We start from the raw sequence: 14,924 nt of genomic DNA, 5'->3' as shown, positions 1-14,924 counted from the left end.
CAGCCAGGGCTCCCACACGCACTGAGGTTGAAGATAATAACAATACTGTCAAGTCCTTCTGTTATTTTGGGAGATTTCCTTTATGTAAACATTTTGAGCCTAGTTCCAAATGTGATGTCTGTGTAAAATGTGTGTCCCACCTCACCAAGACATGGCATATTTGAGACAGAATTTTAATTAATTCAGTAAATTAGGCTTTCTATAATCTAGATAAGCTCTTCTGCACGGCTACTGTGAATCCCAAACCAGAAGAATATATTGTTCTGAAACACAGTATCTGTCTAAAAACATAGATGAGGCAGGCACTGTTAGCAGAAGAAGGTGATTTTCCCAGGAAAGCAGTTTGAGCTTTGTTCCATATCCTGCATTGGAGACCAGTTTAAAAATCCTTCTAACCTTGCATCTATGAGTTCCCTGCAAGTACGTTTCCATGTTGGCAAAAGCAGCTGTGGCCTTCCTTCAGCTCTGAAGACTCATCTGAGTTCACTGGGTCTGAGTTCTGAGTGGAGAATGGAAGGGTTCTCACCCACCAGTGCAGCTGAGTTCATTTAGTGAGCTGCAGAAGACTGAGTTAATATATGGGAAATATGTCTGTTCTTGCTCTGAGGAATGGGAAAAAAATATTCTGATTTTTTAAAAATTGTTTTTTGTTTTGTTTTGTGTTCTTGGGGTTTTTTGTGTCTTGGTTCGGTGTTTTAGGTATGTATTTGAAATCTGTAATAACAGTGGCCCCTAATTGTTACACATCAGCTTTTTATTATTTTATTTTTTTTTAGAGAAGGAAAAATGTTTTTCTCTTTCCTATTTGAAGTGTGTCTGCTGAGAGCACCCAGTTTGACAAGTTGTTTTAGCTGATTAATATTCCAGTGATGAATTTAAATTTAAAACTCAGTTCTAGATTAAATACACATAAAAATATTTGTCAATATACTGCTGTTTTGATCAATATGTCAGTAGTCATCATGTCCGCTATTTTTGGGAGAAAAACTCCATAAATTGGAAAATACCTTGAATTTTCACTGGTGGGCCCCCATCCTGCTGGTAGCAGGTGGGGTTTTGTGAGTGCTCTAAGGTTCTTTGGCATAAGAGTGCTTTGGGTAATAACTCTTTATACTCTTTCCCAGTCTAGACTGGGTTTAACTTCATTCTCTAGGACCTTCTAACTTCCAGTTTATGTGAATTGGATTACTTGCTAATGAATTTCATTTAAATGCTTGCAAGTGAAATGGTGCTGCAGTGCTGCTTGCCTTCCTACCAGCTGATTGGTATTGACAAGATTACTGGGGTGCATTATGGGGTTTTAATGGAGCTGGCTGAGTTGGTTTCCTCTCCAGCAATTCAGCTTCCTTCCCTTTCAGTGGGCTATGAGCTATATTTTCTGTGATTGCCTCAGTTTTTGACTGTTACAGAAATTGGTGTTTAAATTTCTGCAGTATTCTTTTGCCCTGTGTTTCTCATTGCACAGTGAATCTGTGGGTTTGCAGTGAGTGGTTTCTGTATCTGGATGAACTTTTCTCCAGAGCAGTGGTGTCTGCTTGCCCAGTTCTTATTCTTTATCCCTTCAGATACCCTTTGTTTTAGCAGTTGATTCACTTATGTCCATGGACTTACACGTGCTTGTTCTATGTAAGAGTGTTCCTGAAGTGTGGAAAGTTGTGCAGCTTTAATGTGATGTGAATGTACAAGTTAAGCATTTCTTCTTTGAAACATCTGGAAGGTCAGCTTACATCAGGTCTTTCTATATTTCTGATGGAATAAAGGTAGAAGAACAAAGATCAGGAAATAAAAATTTCTCAATTGACAGAGAAGAGCTGTTTCAGGTAGAGTTTAGGAATTTGTGTGGATATGTCTCTGGGCAGGTCTTACATACTTTCAGTGCTTCCTGTAAAACATCCTCGCCCACGCCCTGCTCCCAGAGTGAAGTGCAGGAGCAGTCTGTGCATGTTATTTTGTCACTAGGAACCCTATTGCTACCTACCACTTTCAAGTAATGACACTTCTTAACGACATCTTCTGTGTGGTGCTGATTTCTCCCCCCACACACACTTGTATGTATTTGTTTCTCCTGAATTTTCTGAGTTGGTATTTGTCTCAGTTTAGCCTCTCTGTCAGATCTGAAAAGCAGATGTTGTTGTAGACGTGCTGAATTGCTTTAAAAAAAATTATTGCCATACATCACTGTGGAACTGTGATTAAAAGAAATAACTTTGGTTTTCTCTGTTTATGTTCCAAGCACAGCAGTGGTAGAATCACCATTAGCTTTGTATGTGCCTGTTAACCAAATGAAAGGAAGGATTCAATGGAGTGATTAGTTTTCAATTTAGGCTTTTAAAGTTATTGTCTCATGGTTTTTGCAGCCTAGTTACTGAGGGGAATATCCAGGATTTAGTTATTTTTAATTCTGCTTTGATTGGGACACTTTTTCCAGATACTGAATTCAGATAAAAGCAGGATACTCAAGGATAATTTAGAAGAAAAGATAACGTGTCCTTAGAAGGCTTCTGTGATTCGGAAAGCACAACATCTCATGGCTAAATTTGTTGTTAGAACTCAAATAGCACCAAAATCTCAGAAAGTGGTTTAAACAGTGTGATCCTAAGAGGATTAGAAAGAAGCACAGGTTCACATGGGGAGCAGGAGCAATTCAAAGCTCATGCAAAAAACACTGCTTTAACCATATCACATACCCAGTGTAATGTCTAGGAAGGAGAAAGTAGCACCAATAGCAGCATTTGTGGAAGGAAATGGTTAAACATTTCTGCAAGTAGCATTTAGAGAAATCCTTGCTTTGAACTGATTGTGTTTGGAAGCAGGTAAGGACTAACATCAGTGCACATCTGGTCTGTGTGTTTATAACCAGATCTGTCACTGTGCTGGTGCCAGGGTTGTTTTTATCTGTGGTTTCCTTTGCACCGCACGATTATTGCTTGGCTGATAGCAGCAGCCCAATCTGTGCAGGCAGCCTGGAAGGGTATTTGCTGCTTTGATGAAGGTGGTTTGGTTTTAGCCCTGCAGGTGAGAACTGCCTGACTCATCAGGCTGGGTTTAAGGCCTGGGGTGTGACTGTCTATGTACACCCCAGCAGGGTAGGATGCTCTTCATAGGGAGATGATGTTGGGTGTTGTACCAAGTGCTTGGCCCCAAATCTCTAAGGGACACAGGCATCAGTAGTATCATTTTGTGCAGAAAATACTGCTGTGGGCAAGGCTGGTCATTTTGTGCAGAAAAAACTGGTGTAGGCAAGGCTGGTAGGCACTGGCTCTGAGCACACACTGTGTTCATCAAAATAATCCTTCTTTTCAAGTTGAGTGAAGCAGTTTTCAGTTGATGCTGAACACATCATCAGGCAGCGGTGAGCCATTCCCAGCCCCTCCAAGATGAAGGATCCAAACTCTCAAGCTGCTGTGCATTCCCCAGGCGTGCCTTATCAACTTAAAAATAATCTACCAGATGTCCTTTAAGTGTCACGTAGAATAGCTGTAACTGCATCTGGGCACCTGTTTAAATCACCGTAACGTGGTGGAATATAAAGGTGAGAGATAGTCTGAAATCAATAAATTATAACTGTCACCTGCATTGTTTCAAGGTACATGCCAAAATCCAATAAGATAAATTTGGAAAGGAAAAAAGCTGCTGATGAGGCATTTGTACTCAGCAATTGATTGTGAAGAAGGACATTGCAGAGTTTTCTAAATGTTTACACATCGCTTCAAGCGCCCTTATTTAAAACTGGAGCCTACAACCAGTTAACATTGAAGGAGGAATGAAGTGAAGTCAGTGAACCCTTTCTTTTCTAATTCTCTGCTCTCTTGAGTCTTTGCTTCCAGCTTCTTTCCGTGTCACTGCCCTGTTTAGATGTAAAGCAAAGGACAAGAAGCCTCTACCACGGATCAGGCAGAAAGGTTTCCCTCTCTGGCTTCGATGATAAGTACTGCACTCGAGATTGCACAAGGGCAAAGAGGTGTTGGAAGGAGACAGTTTGGGCAGTGTGTACTGAAGAAAGCCTTTTTTTCCTTGAGGAAAATGGTTTATGTCTGTGCAATCATGCCTTTATTTGTGTTTGCAATGTTCCTTCCCAAATGGAATAACCCGAACCAAGCGTCACACTCAGAAGCAGGGTCCTCCTCTGCCTTTCTCTGCACACAGCTTTTACCATGATTTAGATTGTTCTCAAGAGAATCTTGGTTGGTTGCTGTTTTAAGGAAAAATCTCGTTATAAGCAAATACTGTTTTTATGGGGTCTATAGAGTAGGTGTTAAAGCTTTCTCTTCTCAGCTGGTCAGCAGCTCTGGCTATGGGAAAAAAGCTTTCTGAGTAGCCTTGCCTAGGGTACTGTACCTCTTGAGGAGTGGAGTTTCACTCAGCCTATTTACATATTTTCTGCAGCACAAGTACAACTAAGCAAGGAAATAAGAGCGTGTTTGCAAATTCTTTCAATTCCCAGCATTCCTGCATTACTCAGCATCCTCTGCAGTGCCTCTTGCATGCACTGTGAAGGTGATACTGCCTGCCTTGTGGGATCTTCTAACAATAAAATAAGCCCAAATGGTGCAGCCATTTTCTTTTCTTTTCTTTTCTTTTTTTTTTTTTTTTTTTTTGGGCTGGGTCCAAAAATGGCTCTATAATGAACGATTTCCTGCTGGTTGAGCTTGAAAGTTGCACGTGAGAACCTTGTGTTAATCATGAGTCCCACAAAGTATAGTTTCTCTTTACTCATAGTAAAAGTTTTTTGACCACAGGTTGCAGATGCTTGGTAAAGAATTTAATCTAAAAATAGTCTGGTAATACTTCATTAGTCACCCATGTCCATCTGTCACCCTTCCTGCTCTTTGAGTGGGTGATTAGATTATGTCCTAAAGAAAAGTCGTCTGGCAAGTATTTGTATGGAGGGCAACCACTCAGGGATATTAGTGTGGATAAAAATCATTTGTCACTGCTGAATAAAAATGGACGTTGTAGGGGATGGAGTTACCTCATATTTGGACATCAAAAGCTGTGTGCTCACACTTAGTTATTTTATTGTAGGGTGCATAAAATTACTATTGATGTCTAAAGAAAATTACTAAAATGTAGGAGAGTGTGGATTTGTTTAGATTATGTTTTTGTTTGGGTTTTAAAGGTGGACAAGAGCTCTCTTGAATTTTGCACTAGGAAGATTTATGTTATTTACATGTTGTCAAGCACTGCTAGCAATTAGTGTGAGCTGGTTGTTTTCTTTAATTACTGAGGTCACTGCAGGAGTTGGTAACTCTTTGGGCTCATGGGCACACCTGTGTACATAAATTGAGTTATTTAGTGCAAGATGTGTTGGGAAAACAGATTTTTCTTTTACTGCTTTACAGTGGATGTAGCCATTTTGAAAGTCATACCATTGGAATGTTGATTTTTGTTTGGAGCTTTTCAAAATATTTAGGTGTCAGTACCTGTGGTTTCAAGATAATAAATACTAACATTTCCTATTTTGTCTCCTTATTTTTCTGTCAGCATCACCCTTCTGTGGCAAGAGGCACCCGAAAGGAAAACTTCTGCATATCAATGCACTGCCAATGGTAAGTACGTTTTTAATTGACTAAAGGTGGCGTGGTTTTTCTCTGCACACCTGCCATTAGCAGGCTTACACTGCAAACAGTGTATTTAGAATAACTATTTTTTACTATTCAAGTGGATTATTTTCATTTTTTTAAGGAACATCTAGACCATTATGCTGTTTGACAGAAATATTACAATTGCACCTGGTTTTGTCCTGTGGAAAGTAGGGCAGCATGTTAATTTTGAAGTGAGAAGTGCGACTCGACAGTGACATAGCTCATCCTGTTGGTAACTGGTGTTGCTTCCTCTTTTGGCCAAGAGCCTGTTTGGGGTGAGCTGTAGCCAAGCTCAAGGTTCTGTTGCCCCCACTTGGGTGCTCTCTGCAGTTTGTTTCAATACTAACAGAAATAAAAAACCAAGACCAGCTCTGCACGGTCAGGTGTATTTTACTTCAGCCCATTTGGCAGTGTAGGACCAGTGAAGTTAAAATCTTCTGTAGAAAAAGGCAATCTTCTTATTCCATCTCTGAATGTTAGTGTTGCAGACTGCTGCAAATTCATATTTCCAGGCTATCCTTATGGTTTGCTGGTGCTTCCTGATAGCTGTGCACATGGAAAGCAGAGCTGAGGCCTGAAGGGAAGGACTGGAACTTGCTGCTTCAGCTTTGATCAGACAACCTCTTTTTTAGCAGTTTTGGTATCTTATGTTGTCACAGTTGAGGTGTACAAGAGTAGCACCTTCAGCATTAGCCTTAAGAATTAAATGCATAAAGTGCCAGTGTGAATTCTATATTTAAAGCCTCTCTCTCTTGTTGTGCTCAGTACAGAAGTTAAAGGGATAATGTTTTGAACCACTTGCTTTGAAAACTCAGTTTTGGATATGAGAGCTGAGCTGATTTCCATTGGTTTGCATGTAGAAATGGATCTAAAGAATATGTAAATCAATTACAGCTTCACTTATTTATACCTTTGCGACTCCACTGTCTTTGCCCTGTGAGGAAAAATGATGCTCAAAGAGAGTTTGCTTGGATGTAACTCCTTCACTTTGAGGTAGTGAGCAATTCTGTTAACTCCCAAAGACATCATGGAGTGAAATGTAATATATTTGTCACAAAGTAAAGCAGATATACCTCTGAAATCAGAAGATCTGCACCAAGGATGTATGTTGTTTATTAGTCTGGTTTCTAGGCTCAGAGTTTATATGAGTAGAGTTTATATTAATTTGACATGAACTTCAGGTGGGAATGGATTTGTTGAGTGAGAAAGAATAGTGTTTACCTGGTCACTCAGACTGGTATTTTAACTTCTTGGTCCTGAAATGAGCAGTGCTCTCAGCCTTTTCTAGTATTGTTAAATCTTCATTGTTGTTGTTGGTGACCTTTTTCCAGCAAAAAGCTGCTCTGATTTCTTTTTATTTTGTAGTGGTTGAGTGTTATTTTAGTTATGATTTAAGATACTGATCTGTATTACTGCCTCTCTTAAAAACATGACTCATTTCATATTAACCTAGTCCTTATACTTCATAAAATTTTAAAATACTGTGAGACTGTACTTGAAATGTTACTGCATTTTGTCCTAATTTTCCCCCTACAAATTATATTAGAAATTCAGAATTGCACAGTCTCAAGGGCATGGTAGTTGTTACAGTGATCATAAAACATACTCAGCTGTTACTTGCAATGAAGTGAAGTACTCCCCACTCTTGTCTTTGAGGGCTGTTTTTGTGCTATAAGTTGTTATACTTTATTATTCAAGAGATTTCTAAGCCATTACTCACCTCTGATTAACTTTGAGATAGTTTGAATGTAGATTTAAGAGACAAGCTAGAGATATTTTTACCATCCCCAAAGTAATTGTAACTAAACCTGTACAGTAAAAGAGACTTTTAGAGGTTTTTATTATGTTTTTCTCTTTGCTGTGTGTAAACAAATTGTAGGCCAGAGGTCCCTGAAGAAAGCAGGTTTTGTACATCCCCCAGAAAGACTTTGCTTGAACCATGGTTGCCCACATTCAACACATATATTTGAATAAGAAATTAATTTCTGATTCCCTTGAGAAATGGTTGTAGCATTTTTGGTCATGTTTAAATCCTGATTGTCAGTTCCATTTCTTAGTAGTAAAAACACCCAAAACAATTTACACATACTCCATCCTCTTCTGTTCTTTTCTTAGATTTTCAATTCTCAAGGTAATTAAAAGAAGCTTATTTTTTGCATCATATTATGTTATGATATGTGTGCATGTAGTATGTATATGTTAACTGATAAACCAAATAAGGTAAAATCCTAGTTACTCTTTAAAAATTATTGTAGTTGTTGGCAGTTCTTTAGAAAATTCAATATTGATATTGTGATATAGCATGGCTGTGTTCAGTGGGTGTAAGTTCTCCTTCCCATTTTTCCAGCCAAATTTAATGTTCCTCACAATGTCAAAGGAAAGATGCAAAGGCTTAATGAAAAAGGCCTGGTAATTGCAGGAAAGTAAGTGTCTAATGCTGCTTTTCTAGGATTTTGAAGGTTCATTTAGAGGCTGATAACTGGGAACTTACTCTGTGGTCACAAGAATTAATGTGTCGGAAATGAAAATTTGAAGTCTTGGATCTTTGATCTAAGCAAATGATGACATCAGGATTTGAACAAGGGCTTTAGCAAATACATTTTCTTATTATGTGATGGAACTTGTAGCTTACCCAAGAAAGATTTTCCATTGTGTCTTGCTTTTTTGTGAGTTTTGGAAGCAAACCAGTTTGCCTTTCTGCCTTTGCGAGTCATTGAAGCAGGTTTGTGTGTTCACATAAATAATGTGGGAATATAGGAATGTGCTTATCTGTGCATGTATTTATACACACATACAGGTGTATATCTAAATTTAGAAATACAGAATGGACTGTGCAAAACCTAGGAGCTTACAGAAAGCTGGGAGCTACCAGTTTGTGACTGTCCTATGGCAGCTTATTGGGATGGGTTTAATTTGGCAGAGGTAACCAGAAAGGCTGGGAAGGACTCAAGCTGGGCCGTGTGCTGGCCTTCTCACAGGCATCCTGGAAAACACTCTGTCCAGGCTCTGAGCCTTTACATGGGTGGTTTGGCAAAGATCAACACACTGATCGGTTAAAAAGGTCTCATGCAGGAGAGAATAGAGAATGTTATTGTTTATTACAAGCTGGCACAGGTAAAGTCTGAGGATAGGCAGTGAGCACAAAATTACCCAGTCCCCAGGCAAGCAGAGTCATCAACAGCTCAGGCATGTCCTCACAGTCTTGGGGGGAATACCAAGTAGGTGATTTACATCCATTCTTTTCAGTGCTGCCTACTTCTAGGTGAACACATTATACTGTGTATGAGGGTGTAACACACCTATTGTGTGTTATGTCAACTGTTCCTACTCATAAGAGATGGGATAGAACAGCTCTGCAGGCATTGGGTCTCTTGGGCCAGCAAATCCACGGGTGCAACATTTCAGTGTAATTACCTACAGGAAATTTAGCTCAGAAACAGCAGGAGGGCTTGGAGGAGCTGGGGAGAATGAGTAAAGTGAAGGCACTGGAAGATGTCTGCAAAAATTTCCCCAAGACTGCAGCGAGTCATTTTTAATTCAAATGTCTTTGTGGTGCCTTCAGGTAGTCCTGTGACCTTCACACTCCTCAGAAGACTGGTAAATGAATAAATGGATTTAACTATTAGCCCGTGCTTCTCCAGCAGCTAAACGCATCCAAGTACTGATCTGCCAGGCCACTATGTTGAAATGCCTCCATGCAAAGGAACACAACCGAGGGAGGGAATATGAGCTGGAGAGCTGGGTTTGGTGTGGAAGCCTTGTCTCTGCTGGCTCCTGCCAAGGGCAGCTGGAGGTCTGTGCCTCTAGCTCCAAGGTTTTTGCACTGGAATTGCAAGACTGGCTTTGTTTCAAGAGGAGCTGAATGGCATCTCTCAGCTAGAGGTGTATAAAATGAGCATCTGCAGATGAGCAGCTCTTTGTAAGGCGGTGCAGCTGAAGGTTGGTTGTCATACTGACAGCAGGGACCCCTGCTTTCCACAGTTTATGAAACTTGACAGGACTAAAGATGTTGCCCTCAATAACCTAGAATAGTTGATTCAAAATAAATAACCCTGCAAGACTAAGGCCCTTATTCTATGAAATACAAATGCATGTGCCTGCATGTAACTTTTAGTGTAGGAGTAGTTCTTTTGCAATATAAATAAGGAGTTCTTGCATGCATAAAGCTAACCAAGCTTGAAAGCACATTGAACAGTAGGGCCTAAAAGTGCTCGTGAAATTTATTGTTGAGGCTGTTGGTTGTACAGTTTATGGAGTGTAGCCTTAAAAGGAAAAAAAAATATTTCTAGCAGGTTCTGAAATAGTTTCAAATAATCGACAGGATAAAAATTTTGGACTGTTTTGCTCCTTCTGAAATCAGTGGTTGCTGTTATCAATGAGGGAAGGTGAAGTGCAATGTATTTTGTGTGATAATTAGTTGTGGCTAAACAGTTATATTTCAAAATGTTCATACATTAGTTCTATTCAGTTCTATTTATTGGATCAGCATGAATTAGCTAATCTAGTGGTTTACGTGTGGAAGAGGAAATACTGCTGATGATGTGGTACAAAAGAAAAGTTCCATCATGTGATAGGGTGCAGACTGTGGTAAGCGTTAAAAATTGTATGTACTCTATTCTGAATAGTTTTGGAAGGGTTTTTGAATTTTCTGTTTCTTTATAGAGAACAAGTTAAACACACTAGCAAGATCCCTTTCTGACTGAGGGAAAACACCCCTTCTCTCCTATTTCTGCCATTAAAGTTTACCACTGAATGAATCAACTGAAACGGAAGTGAACGTCCTTTAAAAAAATTGAAGTGTTGGCTCTGTTTTGAAGTAGCATTTGTCAGAGAACTTTCTCTGCTGTTTCTCTAAGCATTTTACAGTTCAAAAATAAGCTTTGACTAAGAATTCTCGGCAAAATCATAAATATGTAATTATCTAAGCAGCTGGGATATTTAGCCCCTGGCAGGTGCCCAGTGCAGTGCAAGAGCAGAGGGAACTGGGCCAGTATCTCAAGCTAGAGGAACATCTTCTAAAACAGGGTGAGGGCCATTGCTATTCCTTATCTACTGCCATTTCTAGGTTTTAAATCTTAAATGTATCTGAAAAGAGGCTGTTTCTCCTGCAATGGGCTGTCTTCTCTTACAGCTGGCTTAGTCTGGTTTTTTTCATTGTTTTCCTCTGCTTTACCTCCCCTGCCTTAGTTTTTTTCTGTCTTCACTGCTTTTTACTGGTGTTGGTTCAATAGATAATAGTAGTGCAGTTAGCATTAGATTATATCTTACTTGATCAGCATGCCATCTGCTTTAGAGGAGAGGGAGATTTTGTGTTTGTGCTCTGGGTTCACTGCCACATGCCCATGGTGAAGTTGTATAACCTGAAATTACCCTTTCCCCGCTTTATTATATGAAAGAATTAGAAATACAGTGTAAAGTCTTCTCAACATTGGCAAAGTTTGTTGCATAGTTAAAAAATTGAACTGGCTTTTGTGTGTACATGTAGTAGGATATTACAGAGAAGACACAAGGACAGGCTCTTTTGTGTCCCAGCACGTGAGTGCTGCCATCTGCAGAAGAGCAAGGCTGATTTCACAGGAGACCATGTCAGTGTGTCACTTGTATCATCAGGCCTTGATCCTGGTTTCCTTCTTGTCAACAGAAAGTTGATGTTAGTTCAAGTTAACAAAAGTAAAGGCTGCCCTCAGTTTCAGCAGTGCTGATGCTGGGAGATAATGAATATTGCTGCAGAACAATAGGAAGTCTGCAGGCTGTGTGGAGTGACACTGCTGATGCTGACTTCTATTTACTCAGGAGAAACAGAGACCTGCTGGCCTTCAAAAACCAGGACCCTGTGTGGCCATCAGCGTGGATGGCATGGTTGGAAGCCTGTATTTGCTTTCCAAGCCTTTAGTTCACCCAGTGATTAGAAGCAAAAATTGTAGTCAGTGTGTTACTGCACCCATGTTTGTAAATAAAGGTCACTTGTGACATTCTTATTGTAATTTAGTGAACAAATATAAGAAACTATTCAAGACAAGGGATGTGAATCCCATACCGAGCATATGCACGTAGGATTGGCATCCATGAATTTAATATTCACACAAATGGAGGATATTGATGTCAAATGTGAGCCATAATTGGCATCTTTGACCTCATTAATGATATTCATGAAATCTTCCCCTTTCACCTAATTTCTTTGGGTTGTAGATGGACCATATTTTATTGCAGTCTACATGTGTTTTAAAAATGTTTTATCCTGTGTTCAGGTGTTTAACAACTGTTTAAAAAAAAAAGCTAAGTCCAGTGGCATGAGTTAAATTCAAGTCCATCATAACAATGTGAAAAGGAGAGCATTTGAATAAAGTAATAAACGGGGCATGTGCTGTGATTTGGGAATGGTTCTGTGCAGGGCAAGGAGTTGGACTCGATGACCCTTGTTGGTCTCTTCCAACTCAGCTGATTCTGTGAAACTGGCAAAGGAGCTTTTATAAAATGAGCCATTTCATTCTCTTGTAACTTGTTTTCTCTTCTAGCTTAGTTGACACTTTTTATGAGAACAGCCATGCACTTCTGGTAAAGGGCATACAGTAAGTCAAATTACATATACATGATGGGCTATGGAGAAGTGATTTTGAGTGTGTGCTTACTGAAGAGAATCCAGAATAAAGTCACTGGTGGTTAAAATGAACAGAGGGCAAATCAACCATCAGAGCAGAGTCTTTTTCCATGAATAAAAGAAACAATTTTAAAACTATCAGGTACATAACACACAAATTAAGGGGAAAATAGATGGTCAAAGGTTAAAGAGGGAATGAAAACACAAGTTTTATGGTCACAAGATCAAATGAGGCATTAGTTAATTTTCCTTTTTTTGGTGCAGTTCAGCAGAAGTTCAAGTAATTCAACCGAGTGATTGAACTGGAACAGGAAAGAGTGCCAGAAAAACTGGTTGCTAATAACATAAACAGGAAAAATAATCAAAGTTACAACTTGATGTCAGCATTTCACATTAAAATGAATTTGAAAAGGCTGGAATTCCCTCCTAATTCATGGAACCTTATTTACATAGAAAATGAATTTGTAACAATATTCTTTTAACAGCTGATAAATTATTCTACTAATAAGCCATCAGAATAGATTTAACCAAGAAGTGGCTGAAGCTCAGATAGTGTTTTCTGGAGACTGACCATCTGGAAATTGGAAGTAACCTGAGTAGTAAGTAAGGGTATCTGAACTGTGAGGAGGTGACTTAATTATGTAAATAGCAAATGGAAACCACATTAGGGATGCTGGGGTTTTGCTCTAAATAGAAGATAAAATACAATTTAATATTTCCTACCATCAATACCCCAAGGTGATGTGCTGCTCTTTAAGCAGGATCATTGCTGCTTTTTCTTGTACACATCTCATACTACTTATGATGAGCAAGTAACTGCTCTGTGTTTGAATTTGTGACTGGAAATGCAGCTTAGAATAGATTGTTGGCATACCTTTCCACTGGCCTAATTCCTGGCTTCTTTTATGTTTAACTTTTTCTAAAAACAAAATCCTTTTTTGCTGAACCGTTCAGTTTTGATTATTATTAAGATTTTTCCTATGCTGCTGCAGTTTATGGGGTTCCTGTTTCAAAGTCCTCCCCAGTTGGTGAGCAGACTCTTGCACATCCAGTTCTTGACTCAGACTGGGAGCTGTGGTGAATAGGCTGTTGTGGAGCAAAGTTGCTTCCACTGCCCCATCCAGTTTTGTTTTAACATCCCTTTTGCTGGAGCTGACAGAAATTTCTCAGCAGATTGGCCTCCTCATTGCCTACAGGAACAACTGTTGCCACTTTGTTCTGGTTTTTTTTGGTTTTTTTTGTTTGGTGACTTGTGGGTTTTTTATTCACACGTGTCTCCATGGTGGTCCATATAGAATTTCCTTTTCAACATAATGCAAACTACATAAACTACTGATTTTTTTTTTTATTTTTTCTTTCAAAATGCCCATGTCAAAGCAGTCGCAGGGTTTGCCCTGTCGAGGTTGACTTGCATTTGGACTGTCTCTGTGAAAGCTTCCCATTTTCATCAGACTGCTTTTCAGTCTGTCCACAGCAGGATGTGGATTGTGGCATATTTGGAAGAGGAAGGAGTGTTACATGTGATCCTCTGAAATATCTTAGTCCTGATGTCTGAATGTCCGGGTTAGATGTGGGGCAGCAACTGTAGCCTGAGAGAAAACAGTGCAATGATCAGAAACATTATAGTTCAGCAAATTCAGAAGCACATAAGCAAGGCCTGAACTCATTTTTTGTCTGATTTGGAAGACAATTTAATCTGTTACGTAAATCTTTAAATTTATGCTTTGGAAAAGGAGTGTTATGTGCGCAAATTCTAAATTATTCTGAAAAGAACTCGTGGCATCTATACATAGCAAACCTCTGGGGAAAAAATAGTCATTTTTTAGGGTTCCTGAGGTTCTGTTGTTACCCCAAGATAGATGTGGGATGTTTTGCAAGTGCAGGAATGGAGAAACATCAGGAAAGGCAAATCTTGAGCGGAGTGTTACTAGAAGTGCCAAGTTACAGCTGTGATGGGTGACATCAACTTAAAAAGATGTCAGCTATGCAGGACTCATAAGTTAGGAACCTCTGTGCTTGCTTTTGAAGAAAAAAGCATTGCAGCTTAAATGAAGTCAATTGTTCCACATATTTTTGTGACTCGTCAGTCATCTGGTGAAAAACCCACAGTGGTTTGTAGGTTTGGAGTGCTCTGGATAGGGAAAGGAACTGGGGCATCCCAGGAGGAGATCTGGGTCGCAGAGTAACACACTTCCTTCCTTACTCTCTTGCCCTGGCAGCATGGCATTTGTGTATTTGCTGTATCCACAGCAAAATTAACTCATGCCAGAGAAATTATTTATTTAAAATAAATCTAGCTTTGCCTCATGCATCTCTCTGGCTACACCCATGAAAATTGCCAAGAGGTCAATTGAAAAATCACATGGAGGTCAGCTGTAAAAGGACCTGTTTGGGAAGTGGGTGAATCCACAGCCCTCCCTTGGACAGTTTATGGGAGCTGAGCAGCATTTAGGACAATTGGGAAGATGATGTGGCTCAATTCCACAAGCAGCTCACTGCACACTCTGTCAGGGCTGAGAAATGCCAGTGCAGCCTTGCCATGTGCGTGGCTTTAGGGGGTTTGAAGAGCAGTTTTGTGGCTACCTCAGCTTTAAATTCAGTGTGATACACAGAGCCTCTGCCAGCACATGCTGAAATCCTGTAAGAGTGCTATAATTAGGTAGCTTAGTTGAAGAATTGGGTGAAGGAAACACTTGCATTCCTTAAGTATAGAGGATTTGTCAAAAAGCAGAGTGTTCCCT

General features: G+C 39.6%; 1 protein-coding gene across 2 annotated transcripts in view; it reads left to right on the top strand.

The window, feature by feature from the left end:
- Window positions 1-14,924, top strand: part of TBL1XR1 (TBL1X/Y related 1) — a 103,172-nt gene that overhangs the window by 41,405 nt on the left and 46,843 nt on the right. For both annotated transcript variants that reach the window (XM_058030983.1, XM_058030982.1), the window contains exon 2: window positions 5,485-5,549. The gene's annotated coding sequence lies outside the window, so the exon portion shown is untranslated. The remainder of the gene's footprint in view (window positions 1-5,484; window positions 5,550-14,924) is intronic.

The sequence above is a fragment of the Melospiza georgiana genome, chromosome 10, assembly GCF_028018845.1.
Source record: "Melospiza georgiana isolate bMelGeo1 chromosome 10, bMelGeo1.pri, whole genome shotgun sequence".
Taxonomy (NCBI): domain Eukaryota; kingdom Metazoa; phylum Chordata; class Aves; order Passeriformes; family Passerellidae; genus Melospiza; species Melospiza georgiana.
Note: the sequence above shows the minus strand (reverse complement) of the source record. Positions and strands in the feature narration are given on the sequence as shown.